The sequence below is a fragment of the Cyprinodon variegatus genome, unplaced genomic scaffold (genome assembly GCF_000732505.1).
Source record: "Cyprinodon variegatus isolate N-32 unplaced genomic scaffold, C_variegatus-1.0 Scaffold323, whole genome shotgun sequence".
NCBI lineage: Eukaryota > Metazoa > Chordata > Actinopteri > Cyprinodontiformes > Cyprinodontidae > Cyprinodon > Cyprinodon variegatus.
This window is the reverse complement of record NW_015150776.1, coordinates 124,483-148,350: the sequence shown is the minus strand read 5'-3', so window position 1 is coordinate 148,350 and position 23,868 is coordinate 124,483. Positions and strand designations below refer to the sequence as shown.

Sequence of the window (23,868 nt, the reverse complement as noted above, 5' to 3'; positions counted from 1 at the left end):
AACATTTATCAGTGAATCCCATTTTTATGCCTGAGGGGAGCCGGTCCTTTTCAAAGTTCAACAGTGAAACTGTTAATTCATAGAGATACCAGCTTAGCTTAAAAAGATATATCATAGCAATTTTTTATTTTTGCTCTGCCTTTTTGTTTTTTCAGGGTGTTTGCAACTATAAGATTGTGGTGGGGCAATAGTGCTAACCTTCATCTCTGTCAAACTTTCAAATTTAAAAAAATTTGGAAAGTTTTCGAAGTCAAAAAGCCACAGAAATTTAATAATTTTTACAGTTCAAATTGGATTATATAGGAATTGATCATCCTTATAGCTACAGCCAACTCAAACATATATAAAAAAAAAAAAGGTTAGGCTATAATAATAGAAATGATAAGATACAAAATACTCGAGCGCTGTCCTCCAATGTAGAGCATGCCGTGTGACAAAAAAAAAATTCAGGTTCCAGAAATTCTTAGCTGCAAATCTAAACACGCCTCTGAGTAAAAACAACTTTTTAAACATCATATTTAACAAGATTTGTTTAACTACTAAATGAGTTATATAAAATTGTCGGTGTGAGAAAAACACCGATTTAAGAGTAGGAGATTACAGGGTACGGTAAAAGTCTTTGCTTTACTCTATTTATTTACCGTGCCGTCCCAAAGTCTCCTATCACAGGCTGAAATTGCTATTTACTGTGTAAACAACCTCCAAACTAAGAAGGCTTTACGCATTGTTCAAACACATTAACACAGATGTGTTATAATGCGCTCTCTGGAGCACATATCAGACACGAGTGGAAACACATTTAGGTATGTTTGCAGCTAAACTGGCTCATGATTGCATGGCTGGTGTGCAGGGATGTCAGGGAAATACATTTTCAAGTGACAACAAAAGCTTTCAAAATTTAGACGGAGAGACTCTTAGAATATTATTGTTCAGCTACTGCACTTCTCTTAAAGATTTGAACACAAGATTTCTTAAAATTCATGATCATAATCATTGCAAAGACCATTTCCCAACAAACTAGTCATGATCAGCTGCTCCTTACAGGACTTCTGACAGATGCGAAGGAGTTGAAAAGATAAATCTGTCCAAGAACCAAGGATGTCTCACACAAAGCTTCAGAAAGACCTGAGATTACAAGGTGCTTTTTTTTTTTTCACTAAAACAACAAGTAATGCACTGAACCACTACGTCCTCTATGCACATTCACTGCACAAAATCAACTATGCAGACACATAACATGTTGAAGCTCGTCTACTGCAGATTTTCTGGCACAAAATGAAGTCTTTGGATGTGACTGCACACATACACTGTTTGGAGAAAGGAAGGAACATCATACCGCAGGAGGAAGAATGAAAAAAAATCTACAATGGTATTTTTGTAGAGAATCTGAAGATCAAACAAATCTCACTTTTTCAATAAGACGATAATCCTAAAATACACAGCTATGGAATTTATCCTAAGTGAAAATGCAGATTCTAGAATAGCCAAGTCAAACATTTGACTTGAATCGAATTGAAAATCTACTAAAAACAATGGAGATCAGCTTATGCATGTGTCACTCCAATGTGTTACAAACAAGTCTATTTATGGGATAAACTGCCGTGCTTTATTTTATGTTTGGATTTTTTTCTTGCTGCAGCATTAGTTGAAAATTACAACAGAGTATTAGGGCCAGGTTAGAGTTTTTTTTTTTTTTAATTTTTAATTTGAGAATAAAGTCGTAAAGTTACAAGAAAAAAGTTGTAACATTATGAGAATAAAGTCGTAATATTATGAGAATAAAGTCATAACATTTTATGATTATTCTCTTTGCGACTTTATTCTCGTAATTTTACGACTTTCTTATTGCAATGTTACAACTTTATTCTCGAAATAGAAGAAAAAAAATCTCTAGCCTGGCCCTAATACTCCATCATAGAAAAATGTTCTTACAATAGCCAGTTTAGAAATATTTTCTACTAAAAAATGTTGGGCTGTTATGTATCATTTTATGTTTTTAAACAAGGACGCTGACCTTGTGTCTTGCATCTAACCATGTAACACAGCTGGTTAGTCAGTTCCTCTGATGTTCACGGGTTAAGAGACAGCAAAACAGTAAATCCCCCTGTCGATTTAAAAGCCAGGGATCCGATTAACTGCACCATGACATAAGTTTCAGCAATAAACTCCTGTTGACACTTCCACAGTCTTGCACTGATAAAGATGCACACAACCCACGTGTGCTTTAATGTGCTTTTGCACACTCATCGGGGACATATTATTGTGAAGGAAGCAGAAAAAGAGAAAAAAAAAAAAAACTTGGTTAGAACTATGCATGCACATGCTCACACATATTCACTTCCTTTCCAAACATATTGGAATGAAGTTATCACTTTATCCTCTCCTGTCTCTTTCCCACAGAGAGATTAACATTCATTCCTCCCCAACTCTTTCTGCATTTGCCTCTCCTTTCATGTGAACACTGAGGCAGCTGCAGCTGTGCGAGTATTTGTGTGTGAGTGCATTTGTGTGTTTTCTCTACATGTCTGTGTCTGAGTCGGGGCAGCAAAGCTCAAATAAATCCACTTCCTGTTTCCTGCCCATCTTATCTTGGCCCCACCGCTGCATGTAAACGTACAAAGTGCTTGCGCAGGTTGGTCTGATCATTGCTGTCTGACAGCTAGGTGCTGGAGAAGATTCTCAGACAGGCGGGGGTTAATTGATACTTCAATTTGGATGTCTGTGTTCTGAGATGAACCACAGCGAGTGAGATAAGAAGAGCAAGGGGGGAGAAAAAAGGAGAGCAGGGAGTGAAAGAAAAGAGCGACAGAGTGAAAAAACGAAAAGCATAAAGGTTTGAAAATGAAAATGGGTACACCAAAGGAAGGAGGATAAATGGTGAAGAGCAAGGGAAGGGCAGTTAATATTTTACAAGCCTGGATTAGAGAGGTTGTGAAAAAAAGGAACGGGAGAAAAAAGTCCTAGGAGTCAGATACAGCAGAATGAGAGAACAGGAGTGGGCAAACTGAATAGCTTTGATCAGAAATGTCTGTACTTTTCAATAGAGATGGAAAAAAAAACCCTCCAAGAAGTGGAAGAGAATGTTCCCCACTTCAAATCTATTTTAACAAATTTAAATCAATTTATTTCTTCTTTGGACCTGTGCACGTTGGCTTTACACAAACATATTCATCCTTACTTACAAATCAAATTGATATATATATATATATTATGTGGCTCTTCACAAAAGCAGCAGAATCAGCAAAAATGCCGTTCCGACAATGAATACAGTGTACAGCTAACAGTCTGTAACATTCAGCATGATGTAATGCATTACTTAAGCAGCGCTGCTGACCTTTCCCCAAATAACACCATTAGTTTTTGAATTGATTTTCCACCCGCCCTGCCTTTGCTTTTGGATTTTTGGGTCAACTAACAGAGAAGAGGTGAATCTTTCAGCAAGTAGGTGATCTGTTATATTGTTTTAAACATTTTCTTATTGTATGAGCAAAAAGCAAAACTCTCTCCAAATGTTCTGATAGGACATACAGAGGTGGATCACGGTGGATTGGCAACCTAAGGTGAATCCATCACTACAATAATCTCTTAATGTTTTAAATAATTCCTGTGATGAACACAAACCCAGAGTGAATGTTACACCTGGAAAAGTCAGGAAACAAACAAAACAGAAAAAAGTGTCCACCATTCACTTGTGTCTAGGTTTGAGCATTACAAGTATCTTGATAGAGCTGATTAAATTCAGTTTATGCTCCTTACACAACACAAAAGTATCCCTTTAATTTCTCACTTAGTGGAAGCTTGCAATAAAGTCCAAAACAAAAAAAAAAAAACATTTATAGCGTGGCATTGGATACATTCATTTACCCACAATGCTTAGATGGTGCACCATACTACCAGGGAGGTCAATCACTCCCTACTGCCTGACAAATATAATGAGCAAAACATCCGGGCCAGAGTTGACAGAAATTATTATCATTATGTTTTTTTAATTTCTCATACCAACCCAAAACGTTGTATTTCCTTGGGTGGTTACTCATGTAATTCATATCAAAAACCGCCACTGATTAGATATACAGTTTCAGCCCATAGAATTGCAATTAGAACCAGCTTGCCTGCCAAGGGAATGTCATAAATATAATTTCAAAAGCAAAAAGCTATGAATAGCGATATTAGAGGAAGGCTGATAAACCTCAGAAAAAGTTGATGTATATCATGGGCTTTCAGAAAACAGACTTTTTTTTTTCTTGCTTTAATAATAATCAGACCCAGGCCTGCAGAAGGCTCCCTTACAGCTCTAATCTTATTGGTTAATCACATGGCTAACATCTCCCTGAGCCTTTCTCAAGAGCCCAACTCAGAAGGTCAGTGCTAATATCAATCCTCTCATTTATTAAACAACATGAGCGTGTGGAGACAGAAAGAAAGGAAAGAGAGCTGGAAATGGTAGCAGGATGGAATACGGAGAAACATAAAAACGAGCCATTGAGGGAGAGAAAGAAAAAGGGAAGAACGAAGGTCAAATAAATGATGAAAAGGTGTAGAAAAGGGGGCATGTAAGAAGTTCAAGTCAAATAAAAAAATGGGGGATGAGAGATGAAGGGGAAAAGGGGGAGGAAAGGGTTTCAAAGGGAGATGAGAAGAGAGGGATGAGAGAATGATTGCCTTAATTAATGGCCTGTAATATACGACAATTTTTCTGGGTTCCAAGATAATATCAGTAAAATTACTGCCTTCATCATGGAACACTCTTCAAATATACAGCCTGACCTTGAAAAAGGAGCTAAAGCTGCAGAAAACTCCCTAAACTTTTAACAAAAAAAAACTGCAAGTGATCTATCTATCTAGATAGATCACTAGACAGAGAGAGAGAGAGAGAGCAGATCTCCTACTTTATATTTAACTACCATCTTAAGATAATGCATTTTTAAATCTTGCTGTATATAGCTGTATTTATCTGCTCATTTATGCCAAGCCGTCAATGTAAACACATACATATATGCAGTAAAACAAAGACTCTTTTAGACCTAAGTGACATTTTTGGTCGGTACAGTATAGGTACATAAACTTGGTCAGTACAAATTATTTGGGATTAAATAGATATGCTCCTTTCTTAGTGTTATTTTACAAGCCATGACTAGATGAACATTTACCTTTACATGATCTAGTGTAAATTAAAATCCACTGCATGAAAATATTGTTTTAATATAGTAGTATAGTATAGTTTTAATATAATAAGACACATAAAATGGGATATAAATACACATATAATATAGTCATATATTGAAATGTCAACTTCTAGAACAGGGAAGAATCACCTGCCACTCTCTGTATGATCTTAATTAATTTCACTGAATTATTTATTAAATTCTAGTTTTTATTTCTGAAAAATCTTTATTCTGAAAACTATACAAAACCCTCCCAGTTCTTATTCAAACAATCACCCACTGCAAAAGTCAAGGATTCATTCGTCAGTTTGACGTTTTAAATGTTGCCAGACTGATTTGTTTGTAAACCATCCTTTAATGATAGCTTAAACAGGCTAAAAATGTGAACATGTGTTAGATTTTTTTTTCACAAAAACCTGAACTGTGCTGCACTAAAGCTAACTTTCAGTTTTTTTTTTATTTTTGCTTTTTTTTGTTTAATTTTTATGACATTGTGACTGCAGTTTTGTCTTAACACCACTAAATACAGCACCAGAAGATCTGAATAGGAGTAGTTTTGGAGAAGCGGAGTAGATCATTTGCATTCATGTAGACATAGTACATAATGAACATTGAAAAATGAAAACAAACAAATAGCCTGCATACTCAAATATGCATAAGCCTGCCTTCTCATTGTGTGTTGCACTCTCCATTAAAGTGTACTCAAAAATACAATAGGCAATGAGAATTTGGAAAGCTATGCTGTTGGGTTTGGAGACTGTAAAAACACATTGTCATATCTGTAATTCAAGGAGCTGAGGAGACACAGATGACTGCTCATTCTTCTGACTTTCAGCTGGAAGGTATAAAGGACTCCAAAAGAGGGTGTGAAAAAAATATCTCCAGAGCCACTCCGCGGAGCACACACACACCAACACACAAACTCCAAGACACATGGATTTATTTATACTGGAAGAGAGCCTGCAGTGTTGTAGCTCTGTGCCTGATCCTAAAGTTTACTTACAGTTTCACACTCATCATTTGTCAGAAGAAGACTGAGAATGCTGAACAGAACATCAGCTACAATGAAAATCATTATCAGTGAATAATTTTCTTTGACAGCTCAGACTGTCTTTCTAGTAGTCTTCATGAATAAAGTTGACTTCAAAGGGAGACTTGTCAAAATGTGTGGTGTACTGTTTCCCGGCTTCTGTTTCTGGGAGTTCAAAGGAATTTAGGTAAATGAACACATTAGGTTATAATGATGATTAGGAATAATGTCCATGCCAATGATAAGATCAAAGCCAAGTTCTTAGACAAAACAAATGAGCAGTTAATTAGTAAAATCACATCATTAATTAAAATCATCATCAGACAATCCTAATGGAATACATCGCATTTCCAAAGTATCTAAATTCCATTATATTTTCCTTTCAAACACAGTGAGTTTACAACTACAATCCTCCAAGTTTTTGGGGGGATTTGAATAGATAGACCACCACAAAGTACATTAGGGCTATTGTAAAATATCGACCCTAATAATCACTATACTTCAGTCAAATCACTTTGTTGAACCCCTGGTTATAAGTTTAGGGTTGCTTAATTGCAAAAATATGAACATTTAACTAAATTTTAAGTCTTTTACACATATGTCGTAACCTCAAGTCCTCAAGTGCTGGTATCCTGCAAATTATAGACATGTCCCTGATCCAACAGCCCTAAACTATGGCTTAATTACCCTCTCAGCATGCGGCCAAGTTCTGCAAAGTGCTAATCATGTCCTGAATGTTTGATTCAGGTGTGCTAAAGCAAGTTACATCTAAAAGTTGCAGGATACCAGCCTTTAAGGCCTGAAGTTGACACTGCTGTTTTAGAAGCTTCTATGCTTCAACATACCTGAGTCAGTTGTTTAAGACAAGATTTCTGAACACTGATCCTCAGAACCAACTGTCCGTTGGTGTTTCCCTACCTTCACTCACCTGAACTGAATGTAAAGGTAATTAACAGTCTTTTGCAGCATTTGATTGTTGCCGAAGAGTTACTGCAATCATTTGTATCAGGTGTGCTTAAATAGAGACCCATCTAAAACATGAAGGACAGTGGGCAGGGTTAGGACACCTGATTTCCAAAATTGTGGTCCTTGATAAACTATATTTAAGTACTCAAAGATATTAAAGGACCTCATAGAAATGGAAAAAAATACTTTTTGTTGATGCTTTTTGTAATGTTACTCCATCTGTGGTGAATTAAATTCATCAAAATATTTTAATACTTGACCAATAATGTGGGTCATGATTCTACTCTGGTAAGAAATGCAGGACAGTGTGCTGCAACGCTGCTCCAGAGCAACATCGAAAGGCAAGGCAGCCATCTAATTTAGTTTTTGTACCAGTAAAATATCTAAAAGATAGTCCAAGCCATAAAGAAGGGGTGTTTGGGATCTCTGCTGTAGCTTTTTTTTGTTTTGCTTTTGTAATTGCCTAATATTTAGTTTCATCTGTTGTTTGATCAACTTTGACCAGCTCCCTTGAACGTTTTGAAGAAAAGCTATAAACGTGTTACTGGTTTTATGGCTCAATTCATTCATGTTAATTCTTGGGTTCACCAGACCAGATCACCCTGTTGTGTGTATGCTGTGTCCCTTATATGGGTTGCAAAAAATGCAAAAAGTACATCTTTAATCATTCATTTTTAAGAAAAGCTTAAATTTGTGAGATCAATATATTCCTGCGACTTACAGTAACTGTGGATCTCTGCATCTCATCTAGGGTTAATAGTTTGTAAAGCTGCCCATTCCATTACCATCACAGTATGGGTCATGGATAGCTGTGCTGCTTTGCATTTGTCCAATTCTCTTTCTTTGTTTTTGTTATTATAGATTAAGATAATGTGCTGTCTATGTTGCTTGAATCTTGGGATGTTGCTTTATATACCAGCCCTGCTTTAAACTAGTCAACGGTTTAATTCCTGATCCATCTAGTGTGTTCAGTCTTCGAAATGCTGTTACTTCACTAAAAAATATCTTCTAGTTAAGTAACCTCTGAAATTTACTTAGCTGTACTAGATTATGTAGGAAAATCAGATTAAATGGGGCCGAATAAAAGTGCTTGTAACCCTTTCTAGATTTCCTTTCCAATTTCTTTATTTTAAATTAGTGGATATTTTCCCTTCACTTCTAGATTCTGCATGATTTTTCATTAAGCTACTATGGTACATACAATAAATCAAATACTCTAGTTTGTGCCTCTAAATTAAACCAATGTGGAAAAATTTAAGGGGCATGAGTATTGCTGCAAGTCATTTACTGCTAAACAAACTTCTGTATGAGAGTATTTTAAGTGAGAAGAGGTAGAATGGTCCAAAGGGTTGGCTTCTCCCTAACACACACAGACACATCAGCAGAACAGTATTCAGCTCTAAGCCCTAAGCATACATAGTCCACACGCTCAACTTGAAGAAAGAAATGTGAGGTCAGAAAACAAAACACAGAAAAAAAAAATCTTGCAGATGTTTATGTACCCCTGTGAAATGTTGAATATAAGCAGTTTGCCCATGCTTACAGGGAATAACAGAACAGCTTTTCAAAAAGAGTGTATATCTGTGTGCAATCTGGGCAACTCAGTTGTGCAAATAGGCATGCAAACAGCTAAACAGACTTTTAAACAGGCCCTTTTTTCCCTGCATGCACAGGTGCATTAAGCATATGCACAAACTGTATGTACTTCCATTAGGGAGGGATTGTGTCTTAGTATATTTATATGCTTCCTTATTATTAAAGGAACACTTTTTTCAGCAGTTCAGTACAAAAATCATTTTCACATGCTTTCAGAAAAGGTTCCCCCATACACTAAAAATAAACTCTTGAATACATGAAAAGCAATTCTAATAAATAGAAAAAAGTGCAGCTACAGACAGTCGATAAGCAGTAGACACAGCAAACGCAGCCAGAATCAATAATGTTCTATAATGGCCAAAATGTCAGTTGTTTTCAAGTTCCTTCTATCTAAGGAAAATAAATTAATTTCCTTTATTACTTTCTCAATGAAACATGTGCTTTTAATACTTGGCACTGGTCACATCAAGCATGGTTCTGTTTTTGGTTATTTGCTTTTTCAGGTGTACAGTCTACCCAATTAGCAGAAACGGAGCAGCAGCTAAAATATCAGCAAAAATGATGAACACGTGTAAGCAAGTTTGGTTTTTTAATTAAAATTTACCTTCATTTCCTTCCTCACTGTCTAAATCTGCAGAGAACATGCGTTTAGAAACACGCTTTGCCTTGCTGTGGCCACAGACAGGTCAGACTTTTTGTTTCAGACTGTGAAACCACAGAAATGGAGAAAAGTCAGAGCTGCTACAACTGGCCAAGCAAAGGAAGGAAATTAAGGGGCTTTGTTTGTGTTTAAAGGGAATGTCAAAACATGTGTTTTATGGATGACTGTGTGTGGTGAGCCTTCTTTGAAGGAAAAGAGGAAATTGAAATAGAAAAATGAGGGGCAAAAAGTGGTAACCAGCAAGATGTAGTGCTACAAAGGAAAGCTTTTTTAATGCATTCATTTCTGTGTCATGTCTGTTGCTCTGTTTGGCAACAATAGCCTAAAAAAAAGAATCACATGCTCTCAGAAACACTATTTTGCTTATCTGTTGGCATGCAAAGAAAAACTTCACATGAGAACATTTGCAAAAATAAAAGGCATATGCTCACATGCGCACACAGTCTGTGTTCCGATGAAAGGCCAGACTGCAGCCGAGGCTATAATGACATCCAGGTATGTTTGCTCTTCATTTTACACGGCTCATCGCAGCTCCAAACAGGGTCCAGCTCAGGGGTTGGGAGGTAGGAAGTGGAGTTGGTGATTGTGCATATGTCAGAGCTGAGCATTTCTAAGCCCACTGTGAACATCTGTGTTAGAGTCTTCACTTTTCCTGCACTTGCATGAGCTCTGTTGTACATATATGTGTTTTCATCCTCCTCTGAGCTACTTTCATCAAATTCAAACAGAGAAACACACACATTCACAACTAAGCTTCTCACTGGCTTGTTGACATTCCAGTAGCTTGGCCTCTTTGTGTGCTCCAACCTCTCTTCATTCAAAACAGACCTCTGAACTTTCTTTTCTCTCACTCACTCATTTGCTCCCTGATGCCCCCCACCACACACACCCCCACCCACACACACAAGTTTTTACTCTTATTCAATCTATAATCTTTTTCACAAAAACAAACAAATCAACCCAGTGATCATAACTGGAAATCTATTCCATTTTTGCAGCAGCAAAATATATACATACATTGGGTGGCAAATGTTTTAAAGGATTCATTCACAGTTTGCACCTATTAGGCCTTTTTTTGTCTAATAGATTTATATATATATATATACAGTATATATTTCGTGATCTAAATTCTGGTTCATGCAGCAAGATTTTAGAAAAGTTTAGTTTCAATGCCTAACATACCCTTAAGATGACAATAAAATACTTTATGTAAATAACAGGTTCGCTCTGACAGTGTGGTGTACAGCCACAGAAAGTACAACAAAACGTTCTTAGCTTTACAAACTAACTAGATCAAGCGTAACGCACAAACAGGAATATTTCACCAGATTATCTTAAAAGCATATTTGGGGAATCCTTAAAATGCAGCACATTGTGTCCAAAATGTGCAGAATTTAAGATTTTATGAGGCATTCATTGTAAAAAGTATTTATTTATTTATTTATTTTTACATGTACAGACTAATATATGTAAACCTGTTTGAATGTGATGATTAAATCTTGTAAATTCTTTTTACTAGCTTTATATTTTGTTATCACAACCCTTGACTATGATAAGAGAGTAAAACAACAGTAGGTAGCTTTCTTAAGACCTAAGTGGGTCAAAAATGACATAGCTGCATATTTTTTTGCAACGTCTTCATAATAAATGTTATGACTTCAAATTCTTGTTAATCCTGGAAAATAAATATCGACAATTGTACTGTATAATTTTCTTTGCTTACTATTTACTTTGAATTAATATACTAGTAGAACTAAGCCTCCAAAAACAATGTTCAGAAAAAAAAAAACACATTTATTCTCCACAGATTTTTCTGGTATGCAGTGATCTGTTAAAATTAACAGGATCAATGGTGGCTGTCGATGCTTTTTGTAATGATACAAATAATTAAACAACCAAAAGATGATCAAAATTCTTGATTAAATTTTAAGCCTATTTACCTCTACTTGTATGATCTCCTTTGTCCACATGGACTACAACCTTACTTCTCTCAGCCATCATTAAAATATTTAGATTTATCATTTGGAGTTATACTAAATAATTACTGTGAGACACTTGGGAGATGGGGTGAGTTCATGCACTCACAAGTCAGATCTTTTATTTTTTTATGAATATGTAATTAGCTGGGTGAAGTGAACTGGATTTTGTTTACAGCTGCTTTTTATTTTACTCATCATTTACACATGCTCATGGATAAAGATACAGTATGTACTGTATTATATTATAGTCTTGATGTATGTGTGCATATAAAGCATGGTAAAAAAAAAGAGGTCAATTATTGATATTCATGATTGAAATAGAATAAAATTAGCAAAAGGTGAAACATATTTTGTTTTTTAGAGTAGCTTGTCAAAACCACTGTGGCAATATACATAGAACTCAATTAATTTAAAGATAGCAAAGGCTGTACAAGTGTAGAATTAACAAAAGGTGAAAGCAAAAACAGCAGCCTCTCCTCTAATCAAGGTGCTTCCTTTTATTACACTTTAGGGGGAATAAAGGGTCATTTCTAGGTGCAAGCATCAATGTTATCTCCTATTACAGTTTAGATACCCATATATAGTAATAGGTTGGGAGAGTAAGAAGTAAATAAACCATATTCCTCAGTGGTAGGAAAGAGAAAGGACAAAAAAACATAAGTTTTGACTATTTAATTTTTGACAGATCTGGGATCTGCCTATACACACCTCTTTTTATTATTTTTACCCACATCTTCTACTAGAGCTTAGAAGTCCGGACATGCAAATCTACCTGTTAAAAGATAGACACTTTGTATCTCACTGCTGAAGACATGAGAGTACATGTGTTAACCCCATAGCTGAAAAAAGAGGCATTCATTTCTAATGTGCTTGTACAAAGAAAAGAGGAATTCATTGTGTCCATTTCTATGAGCACACATGCACCCACGTGTTTTACTATTCTACTGGAGGCAGGAATATATCTAACTGTGAAGTAATGAGGCTGGTCTGCGGGTAATGAGGTCTCCTCTGAAAATAAAAAAAAATTCTACCCAATCATAAGCAGGAATTTTGTAGACATAACCTTTTTTTTTCTTTTCAAAACAATGAAAAGTGTTAAAAATATTCAGGGTTTGAAATTCACATTTCACATCTACAGGGCAAAATCAAACAGGTTACGTTTTCCATTGTTGATGTTTTATATGTTAATTCAACACTTCAAAGTATGCAATAGTCCAAAGGTTTGGTAGTAATCTGCAGAGTTGAATTCCAACTATTCCTGTGAACTCTTATTTGGTAAAAACAATTGACTGAATTACCTCCTCAGCCTGTCATAGTTTGGAAAAGACTGGGTGAAAAGCCATTAATTCTATCCAGTTGGAGCAAAGATGCATCCAGAACCTGCAGGACAGTAGATTTTGAGCTGCAGGGTGGAAGACCCCTTCCCTAGGAGTTAGATTAATACTTCCGATCTGCTGTGACAGTGTTACTCACCAGCACCACAGAATAAATGACTTTTGACACTATACACTAGTGCTATTCAATTCGGATAAGTGCTGAGTTACAATTATTTAGAATGTTGATCTAACTCTATCGCAGTGTTAACTGTGTAACACTATCAAAGGTTTAATTCTAATTGTATTTCATGTGGACCATTATTTTCTGTGTAAGGTCTCAGAGAGATGAACACATTCATTTCATTTCGTTGGGCTTTATGTCACTAAATTTGATGTCAAAATTGGATCAAACAAATATATTTTCTTAAATCCAGGTAAAGCAGTAAAACCAAAGAACCAAATTCTTATCTTAACATATCACCCTTTTCAAAGAAGTCAACCTATAAAATTAATCTGAGATATTGCTGGCTTAGCTGTGCAATTCTTCTCTACTTCTTTTGTTAGGTGTCAGTTGATACATTTATCTATATTTGCAAAGATCCCAAAGTTGTCATCATTTTTGTGCCCTGAAAACTATCATGTGTAGTGTTTCCAAAGTCAAAAATCTTAAAAGTGTGGTTTCTACATCTATTCAGCTCTTGTAATTTCATATGTTCTAAATTAGACTTTGTATCAGTTACAGCTGCAAAAAAAGTTGGGTGTATGTCTGTACCAGGCTGAGACTGACACTAAACATTTTGCTGGTTATTTTGGAATATATGTAGCTCAAACCCCATCAGGATATATGGATAGTAACTATAGCCATTTGTCTTGTCACAGTTTCTTCTAAATTAGATTAAATCTGTACTTTGAGCCATTAAAACAGCGTCATAAAGTTTCACATAACAGTAGCTGTGGGTTTATGTTTCTGGTTTTGGTGTTGGAAATCTCTCCATTCTCATGCGTTTTGAAACCCATATAAGGTTTTCCCCCACCATTGTCCTACTGTATATTCAGCCTTATCTAAAAACATGATCCTTTGCAAAATGCTGCTACCATCATGCTTCATGGTGTGAATGGTGTGTTTTTTTTTGTTGTTGTTTTTTTGCTCACTATAGTATTTTGCATGTTTGGCAAAAATAATTGGGTTTTATGCAATCAGAGAGCCTTTCTCTGCATGTTACCGGGCTGTACGTACTTCATGCAAACTACAATTGGGATTTCTTCCGGCTTTCTTTCAACATTGGATTTTGTCCTGCCACTTTTCTATGAAGGTTCTTATTTGTGGAATCCAAACTATTAACTCCCCTCTCAGCCATTTTCCTGAGCTGTAGATCTCAGCAGCTTTTTTTCAGTTAAAATAGGCATCTTGGCTGCATTTTTCTTATGCTCTTCTTACCCAACCTGATAGTTTTACTTGGAAAGACATATTGATGGATTTTCTTTTCAGCCATACTGTTCCATTTTTCAGGAGCTCAGTTGAATACTTCTGTTTGAATTATTCTGTGCTTGGAATAGAAATTTGAAATCTAACTTGTTATAAACATCAACTTTATACCTCAAAATGTTTAATTAGTTGTGCCAGAATATATGGCTACAGGCAAAAAAAATTTCTGTTTTCTCTTCCCTTAAAAATAAGCTCTACTTTTTTCATGAGTCAATTTAATTAAACATCAATAAATGATGGTGATGTTTAAGGTTACAAGGTGCAAAAATGTAAAAAAAACCAAGCGACATGAATACTTTTAAAACTTTACTTTTGTACTGTATCAGAACTTAAATATCAACCTTATTCTTACAAAAAAAACTGATTTGATTGAACATTTATTCTATTTGTTGCTTGATACTGTAGAGACAGAGTCCTTCATTTCTATTATCTGTTGTAACTGTTCATAGCAGTGAAAAGATTGTCCAACAGTCAGTATCAGAACCAAGAACATATTTCTGAATTAATGAATGCAATTTATAAAAGGTGGGAAAAAAGAATGACAAAAATGGCAATGGTAAGGGCAAATGTTTTGCACGTTGGTATGTAGGAGAGCAGAAAAATAAGTCCTTCATTAGAAAAATTAGCATATGAAAAAGGAAGGAAACATTACTTTGTCAAGTCACATCATCTGCTGTCTAACAAGTAAGACTACAGAAAAACATGAATGAAAGATGACATTGGACATGCTCAAACTAAAATACATAATAAAAAAGGGGCTAATGCAGCCATGATTTCAAACACTATCAAATGCAAATTAGGACCCACTTTAATCTGTTACCAGAAAATTATGGTCAAAAGTCCTGAAATACAATCCAAATTTTTGTATCTTTTAATGATTCAATGCGGAAGACAAGCTTGGTTTTCTTGATCAATTTTAACTTACAAAAGCTGCTAATTTGAATAACTTTGTACAGCACACCTCCCACTAAACCTCCCACAACCAAGGACATTAACAGAGTCTTCACAAAAACAAGTGACTGCGCTGTCATTGACTGTCATTAACTGAGAGCACTATTTGTGAAGAAAATTTACAGCACTACATTACAATACTTACGCAGAGGTGGGCAGCTTCCTCTAAAAATGTACTCAAGTAAAAGTAAAACTACTTCATTACATTTTTCATCAAGGCTCGAATAATCTGGTACTGATGACTGGAGGAAGGCAGGTTAAACAGAGACTGGAGCAGGTAACACAGAAGTGCGGTAATGAGAAACTGGGAGGAGCTAGACAGGTGAATGAAATTAGTAATCAAGTTAGTCATTGGTTCCACGATCATGACAGAGTAATAAAGTATTTTGTAAAAAAAACAGTCAAGTACTGACTAACTCATCCAAATATCCGATATTTGAAAATTGTGTTGATTACTCAATGGAGGAGGAATATGCTGAAAGGTGGTATTTGGAAAAGGTCTAATCTATGAGACACGAACATTAAATTGTTACGGTATGTATAGAGGGCTTTCTTCAAACAGCTTCATGGTAGCAGCTTTGTTCTAAAAGTACTTTTTTGAGTATTGTTTGAAATTTCTTGTCTTTCTTATTCATCTATTTTTTGTGTTTTACCTGCTATGGGTTGAAATACATGCAGCATTGTTGGCGGAAAATAAGTTACTTGTTTTTTTTTTATATTTCAGTTTTCCCTCTTATTTATTGCAGCTGTTTTCAAAACATTAATTTGCAGATGTTGTTTTGGAAATAGAGAAATTAATTGAGAAATGCTGTAATATTGTTAATTTCCACATAGAGGACAAGTGGAAACGTTTTTTTGTTTGCAAACTAGTAAAAAAAAAAGTTGCAACTGCCCCTTCTCTAGTCCCATCTGTATTAATCACATTTTACAAAATCTGTGTTATAATTGACATGAAAAACCCATGCCCATGTTCTTTTTTAAATGAAATATGTTGATAAGCTGCAACATAATGGCCACAAGGAGGAAAAGCAGAGGAAATATGAAAGTAGATATGTGTTGTTTGAGGCACTTTAAGATGATTAACACATTTCTAACACATATACTAAAACAACAGCAACAAAACTAAGGCCTGAAAGTGTTGCTGGCATGTCATAATTTATGATTCTTTGTGTTTCTTGTTCTATATTGGAGGTGTTTCTGATGTTGGTGTGTGGAATGCTCACCATGCTGAAAAAGAAAAACAGTCAAGTTTAAGCAGAAGCTTAATGCTACCTCTGCCAGATTATCCCGTGTGTGTATGCATATGTGTGAGTGTGTGTGTTTCGAGGGGCAGTGTGCTCTACTGAATGCTGTGTGTTATCAGCATGACAGATCAGCCTTCTTGTTATGGTGTTGAAGAAATGTGACAGATGAACACTTGAGATACGGGCATGATTTTGCCTGGTTCTACTGATATGCTTATGTTTTTTTCCCTGCGTTTTGTATATTTTCATAACATTGTCATGTTATATTAGTACATCTTAGTCTTCTTTAAATCTGATATCTTTATTTTGATAAACAATTCTGGAATGTTGTTTCATTATCAAGGGAAATGATTAGAACCTTATTTTACCACCAACCAAATATTTACAATCGTTTTGAGAGATTACATTACTTTACGTTATAAAAATGCTTCTTCATTTCAAGTGTTTGTGCTTAAAGTTCTTCACTAGGTGAAAGTGACACATTAAACTGCTTCAGATGAATATATATAAAAGGTGTAAATGTAATGTATGGCTCAATGGACCATCCTCCATTGAAGTCACTGCCCCTTGGATTGCAAATTCCTGAGCTATATGAAGTGAACTTGGTCCCTGCCTGAGCACTCCTGCTATGGTCTGTGTTTAAACCTCCAAAGCCAAGGAGGCGCTCCCTTTCCAGCTGACCTGCACCCCCCTTAAACCACCTTCATCCTACTGGCCTCTCTATGGTTCCCTTCATTTTTCAACATTCCATCAGCAGCGTCAGACTCCTGTGGGAAAGACGTAAAACCCAGACCTAACTGCTCATACAGATCTACTGCACACAGCACTTACTTGTTCTGTTCGGGTCTCAGTGCTAAGGGCCTAAATCTCTTGATGTCACTTAAAAACTCGCTATTTGCAGCTTTTACTCTGTCTAAGAATCTCCAGGTTTAAATGCAAAGCAATCCATATAGAAAGCCTGTTGGAGGCTACAAAACAAAAGTCTAGGGTGAAGATTTGCCTTCCAAAAGGAGAATAATGAAAAACATGCTGCAAAATTTGCAAACCAATGGTTGAGGCCAAAAGCTTTTTTATGTGTTGGTGTCCAAGCCAAAGTACAGAGCCATATCTGATTTAGCATGTGTGACAAGTTAATATTCTCTGACACTTAGTCCATCGGACTAAGCCTGTCCAAATTTACAATCGAAAACAGCAGAATTTCTAATTCATCATCTCTGCTAACATAAAAAAAAATAATTATTGTTGTTTTCATTTCAAAAAATGTGTAAAGCTGCATTAGATGTAAATACTTAAAATGCTGCAAAGATACAAAGCCTGTTTTTTTATTTGATACTTGATAATATGTTGTGAACCATGGTGTGGGTGTTATATCTTATATTGCTTTACGACTCATGGTTTGCAAGTTAAACTTTACATGTAGGAGTTTTGTTTTCATGGTTTATTCTTATTGTTTTCTTTCCCTTTTATCTGTTTGTGTTTTTGGAACGTGAGTGGCCAAAGCAAGGACCAACTACTTCCGAGTTGTAGTAACACTAACTTTGTTTCAGTTAGTTATTTTCTGCACATTTTTCTGTGGCTGACATTCCCTCTTTCTAAGATTTTTAATAACATGCTTAAATTCTTAGTTTAAGCCCTGTGGATGGTCACAAGGGCTACGACTTGCCATTAAGCTTCACAATAACCCATTAGTCCTAGTGGATTATGCAATCAGAAGTCCAAAGGAAGTGGTGCTGCTGCATGGCTGACAGTGACGAAGCAGGCTATGCTTCTGTGCGTTGCTTAAGGGCAAATGCATTTTGCACAGAACCAGGCTGTTATCTATTAATAATGGGACAATCTCCCAAACCATTAGACCATGCTGCCACTTGTAAAACATGAGGAAAAACTGCTTGGTTGAGAAGAACCCCACTTACTGTACACTGGAACCAGTCTGTTTTTAGCAAACCCTTACTGTAAAATAAGTTGGTCTCTCTCTCTCTCTTGATATAAAGAGAGAGAAATGCATATGTGTATCAACATGGGGATCTACATATATTAATTATGTAAAGAATATTCTACCTACTTGAAAAGAAAAACTATAAAACAAAACAGTATGATAAGGTTGGGAATTAAGAGGGCTTTCTTTTTAGTAGGTATACAGGAAGAAGGGTTTGGGTTTGCTTAACAAGTCAGAACAGCTGTGCTGAAAACCAACCCTGACCCTAGCCTCTGCATATGGTATGTCTGTTCTGCTACTAAGCCATGCAAAACCAAAAGTGGGATATTTTAATGTAATCTTATTGTTTTGAGAGGAAAAAAATATTGCAAATATTAGATGTGTTAATAATAAAAAAACTTAAACTCATTGTTTTGTTTAATTAACCTGTTTTACTTTAATAGGTTGAAGCATATTCCATAGTCTTAGATGTTTTAAAATATGCTGTATAAATAATATTGGAGTTAATTGCATTGGTTAATTGCTATGTGTTTCAAAGCTGCAGCAAAAACCAACTAATAAGGTTACTTCATCAACATCCTGCTATGTCATCCACATGCCTTGTCTTTCACCAAAGGAATCATCTGGCAAAACCAATGCTAATAACTACTATGAGGAGGCATTCATAAATTATGTATTGAACTTTCAAGTTTATATATAGAAGTGATGATTACAGACAGGAAACATAAAAGCACATTTATTGACTCAATCCTTAAGCAGCATATCAAACTGTCAATCTGGCACTCTTCATCACAACATAGATGCAATATAAAAATGGGCATCACAGCAACAATCATTTATAGACATTGCAAGACACAAGGTTTTATTACAGGGAAAACACCAAATATTTACAATTTTTCACAGTAAAGTAAATGTGTTTACTTTTGAATAAACTATTAAATAAAGTTTAAACACTAATTATTCTTTACCTATTGAATCTCCAATGTATAATCATTAACTTGTGACTAACCAATTTCCTGTAATCCATGCACCCAATACATTTTCACTTTTGCTTGGGAGCAAAATGTGAATGTATTTAATTGTTTTGTTTGGCTTTTTATGCAGATGGCTACAATTTACTATGTGTTAAAAGCATCAGTTATTACCACAATACTTTAAGCCTCTAGATAATCAATATTTCTTGCTTGTATTCAACATTTTCATTTTTTGGTTGGAAAGCTTTGGGAATTACAATTCAAACAGAGAGGAGGAAAGCTATTGTCCCCTGGCAATAAACTTTCAGGGTTTTGGGAGCAAGTGGTTTGTGTATGAATCCATTCCACAACAACAAATCATGCTTCAAGAAAGACGGATAGGACTGTCCTTGCACAATGTCATGGGCAATAAATACAAATGCCGAAAAAACTGCCAAGTACATGCACACACTTGAAGGCGCACATGCACACGATTGAGGCACGCTTCATCTTTGCCTTTGTCGCCACTCGTCTACAAGGACACAGACTTCTTTTAGAGAAGTTGTAGTGTTTTCTTCTTGCCTTTTTATTTTGCCTTTTTGTGAGGCTCAGTCTGCATTACTCCCCAGTTCCTGGCTTAGAGCCAATTATCTTCAAAATGTGCCTTTCAGAAAAGTTTTTGGATGAAATGCAAAAGGACACAAGATCAGCATGACAGGACACAGCAAACCTCTTTCATGCCAGACAGCATTATTGAAAAAAATTGTACTCTGGGAACTATTTCTGACAGCCATTCTACCGATTTTTATACCACAAGGTGAAAAGCTGTTGAAGTTTTACTGTCTCTGTCAAAGTGAAGAGATGAAGTCTGAGAAGACACATGACAATAGCTAAAATATCCATGTGGTAATGACAGAAACAGAAAGTACTGCACTTTGCTCATGTGGCAGGATCTTTTTGTGTATCCAAAATCACTAGCAGCTTGGTTTTACGGTTGATCGAATTCTCTATTTCAGAAGCACTAACCCTTTCAACACTTCCTTTACTCCTGCTTAAATCAAGTATAAGCTTCTTTGTTTTTTCAAAATCTTACAAATTATATATCTTACAAAAATACTAATTGCTTATACAGTAACCACTCTCAAAATGCTACTTTATAAAATCAATAGCACCTTTAAAGGGGGCCTACTGTAGTCACATACGATCATCCTGAAAATTTCTATGCCATATACTCAAGCTCTATGCATAAAATGTTTTCCACTTGTAGCCCCCAGCTGGCTTATTGTATTCTATTTTCCTGTTTTACACTTTAATCTTCCTGTATATGTATAGTTACCATAGCAAGACCGCAGTAGCACTGGAGCATTCAACAAGTAAGTCAGCAACACCAAGCAGAGGTTTGAAACAATTGCCGCCTTCAAGCCAAAAAAAAGACTTACATTAATTTTTCTGTTACTCCTAACAAAATGAACTTGACACATATATATATATATATATATATATATATATATATATATATATATATATATATATATATATATATATATATATGGTATTATTGGTTTAATTTTTTAATCTAATCTACAATGTTTGTTTCCATTGGCATTGAATGTAAAATTGGAATAAGACACCGATATCAAGGCTTACAGAAACAGTCTGTGTCGAACTTAATATGTGTAGTGTTTCATAGAATGAATTGTTTTACTAAAATAAATTGCCTGTTTATTAATATACCAATGTATTTAATAGACCTTTATATGCTGCAATAATTTCTAGCTAGTATCACCCTTTATTCTCCCTGTAATTTGTTGATATTTTTGACCTTGAACACAGGAAAGTACTTGTCAAGCATCTCAAGTTTATCATTTTTTAGCTTCCTGTGCATGCCACTCTTTGATGCTCACTTGTGATGAAAAAAAAAAAAAAATCCAGATAAACCTGTCAAGGAATAGTATCACACCACACAAACTCACCTTGACTTATACAATCCTCAAAGGACCAACTTATATTAGTAAGATGGTGTGTGTTTGTGTGTATGTTGTCAAAAGTGAGTCGTTAGAAGAAGTGAAGTCTAATCAGGCTGACATTAGCTTATGCCTACATCCAGCCCTGACATAATAAATGAAAGATGTGACATGATGGCTCACTGGTCAAGTTTTTGCATTTTGAACCTGATCACTTTCAATTTGCTCTAGAATATTTTATTTGCTGCTGTGAACTCACACATGTAGCCTAAACTACAAATGCAAGTTGTTTCGTTGTTACTCTAATTGACAGAAGACAAACTCCTCATAATGGATGTTAACACATTATGCACATATTTTTCTGTTTTGATATCTAAGCCCATAAAGAACCATGGCCACTTCACCATTTTGGTTTAGCTGTAATATTTAATTATATTTAGTATTTTTGGTTAATCTCTTGCCCTAATGTACTTTGGCATCAAGCCCTCTAACTTATTATTTGTAATGTATTCAAGACTCCCTTGTCTCCCTTGTTATGTGAAGTGCACCATTTTATAAACACAGCACATTTTGGCAATGCTTGCATCTTTATTTTTCCAGTATTTCATACTAACTGCCCGGCCATCAAGAGTGGAGTGTTTTTGGCTTTTCACAGTCTGAGAGCGTCTATTTAGTAATATAACTAATAGCTTAATCAGTCAGATTAAGTAGCCAACCTCTCTGTTATGTCGCCCATTTCAGCATTTGGAATTCTGGAGCGAGTTAAATGCCTGTCAAAGCTGTATGCTGGGGGAAAGTATTTTGGATAAAGAACATTTGTTTAATAGAGGAGTTAAAGAAGCCATTTAAATCAAAAGAGATTTACAGAGAGGGAAGCCTTACATACTAACTTTTGAAAACATAAAATGCAGTTTTGAGTTTGATGCCCAGTCATTGTCAAACTAATTTATACCTTTCTGCGGGTGATTGAAGCATCTACTAGTGTCTCTGGCTATTGACAGTAACAATGTCTGTCTGTTTAGTGGAGTCTATTCTAAATATGAATTCAAATGTGCTAAATGGAGCCTCACAAAAACATGAAAGCTTGGAACTTCTCCCTTACTATAGCTGAGGATCCTCTTTGGACAGAAAGGAAAATGTCTTCAAACATAAGAACTAAAGTCCAGCAGTTTTACTTTTTTTTAACATTTTTGGATGTGTCATTCAGGTTGATTCTCTGTAGAGCATAAGATTACTGCTGAGTCCTTGCTTTGACATTGTGTAGCATTCATGAATTTTGAAGCGGTGATACATAAGTGAGGTATAAAGTAAATGGACTAAATATATGAAACTAGACTTTGGATTGCAAGTCAACTACCTTTTCCCACTGTGTCACGGTAGAGAGTACAACTTGATGACAGGAATCTCCATTTCCAAATTGTCTGCTTGCACGCAAATGCATGTAATAAATCTTGCAATTCTCAGTGAAACATAGACATTATTTCAATGTATATTTAAATTGCATTAAGAGATTTGAAAAACTTTTACTTTATAGGCATGTATACAATAATGTCTTACTTTAAAGCTATATTCTTTATTTTACATAATACTTTTTCCAAATATTTCTATGGAATGAAGAATGTCTGAAGCCAAATAAATATTTTTTTTTTTTACAAAGTAACGTTCATATAGTACAAATTATTTTTGTACTATTGTGGTTATTGAATAAAAATAAGTTAGTAATTTATTTTCTTTTCTTTCACCGTTACTCAGGATTAACAACCGAGAAGAATTTCTTATATATATTTGCCAAATACAGATTTGGAGTGTTAGGATTATGATGTGTCTGTTAAACCCTCATGTTTGCCTATTGTGTGTCAGAACTAATGAAACATATTTTCTATAAGGTGCAAAAGCAAATACAATATATATTAAACCACATCTAGCCTTTGTGAGTTGTAAATGATAACAGATTTTATTTGTAAAGAACAATATATTTCTGCATAAAGTACCCAGTGTTAATATTCTGCTTTAGTGTATACCCAGTAAAGTGTGATTAATAAAATAAAAAAAAGGCTTATGTACAGTGGCTCCATATAGGGTAATATTTCTTGAACTAAGGCTTGGAAATTGCTTTATAGACTGTGTTTTTCAATGAGAGTACTTTAGCAGAGTCAGCTCTGGAAATGAAAGAGCTTGCTGTAATTTAAAAGGAATTCACTTAACAAATCAATTTATCTAGCCATTAAAAAGGGTATTTTCATTCATAGATCTTCAAAAAGCCTGCTAATATTGAATTGAGAGACCATATTGGGGATATATTTTCTGCTTTCAAAGCCATTTTGTTGATTCCAACCCATTAAATCCAAACTTACGTATTCCTGTGCCATTAAAAATCACAGAGCCCCCTTTAGTTGTCCCCAATTCCTCTTGATAGACTGCTCAATAAGATAATGCTGCCAGGAGTCTAATGTTATTCCAGCCTGTTTGAGTAGAGTTTTGGCTAATGTTGTTTTGCAATAAAACTTTGGAAGTGACTCTAGGCTTTAAAATTGGTTTTGGACATTGTAAGGCTTCTGTATACACACAGTTAATCTGATCTCCTGTAAACAGACCCATTATCTATCTATCTATCTATCTAT

The 23,868-nt window shown here is 35.2% G+C and overlaps 1 protein-coding gene across 1 annotated transcript in view; it reads right to left on the bottom strand.

Moving 5' to 3' along the window:
- The window catches only part of LOC107091063 (ciliary neurotrophic factor receptor subunit alpha-like), a 268,089-nt gene that overhangs the window by 125,993 nt on the left and 118,228 nt on the right, over nt 1–23,868 (bottom strand). The window lies entirely within an intron of this gene.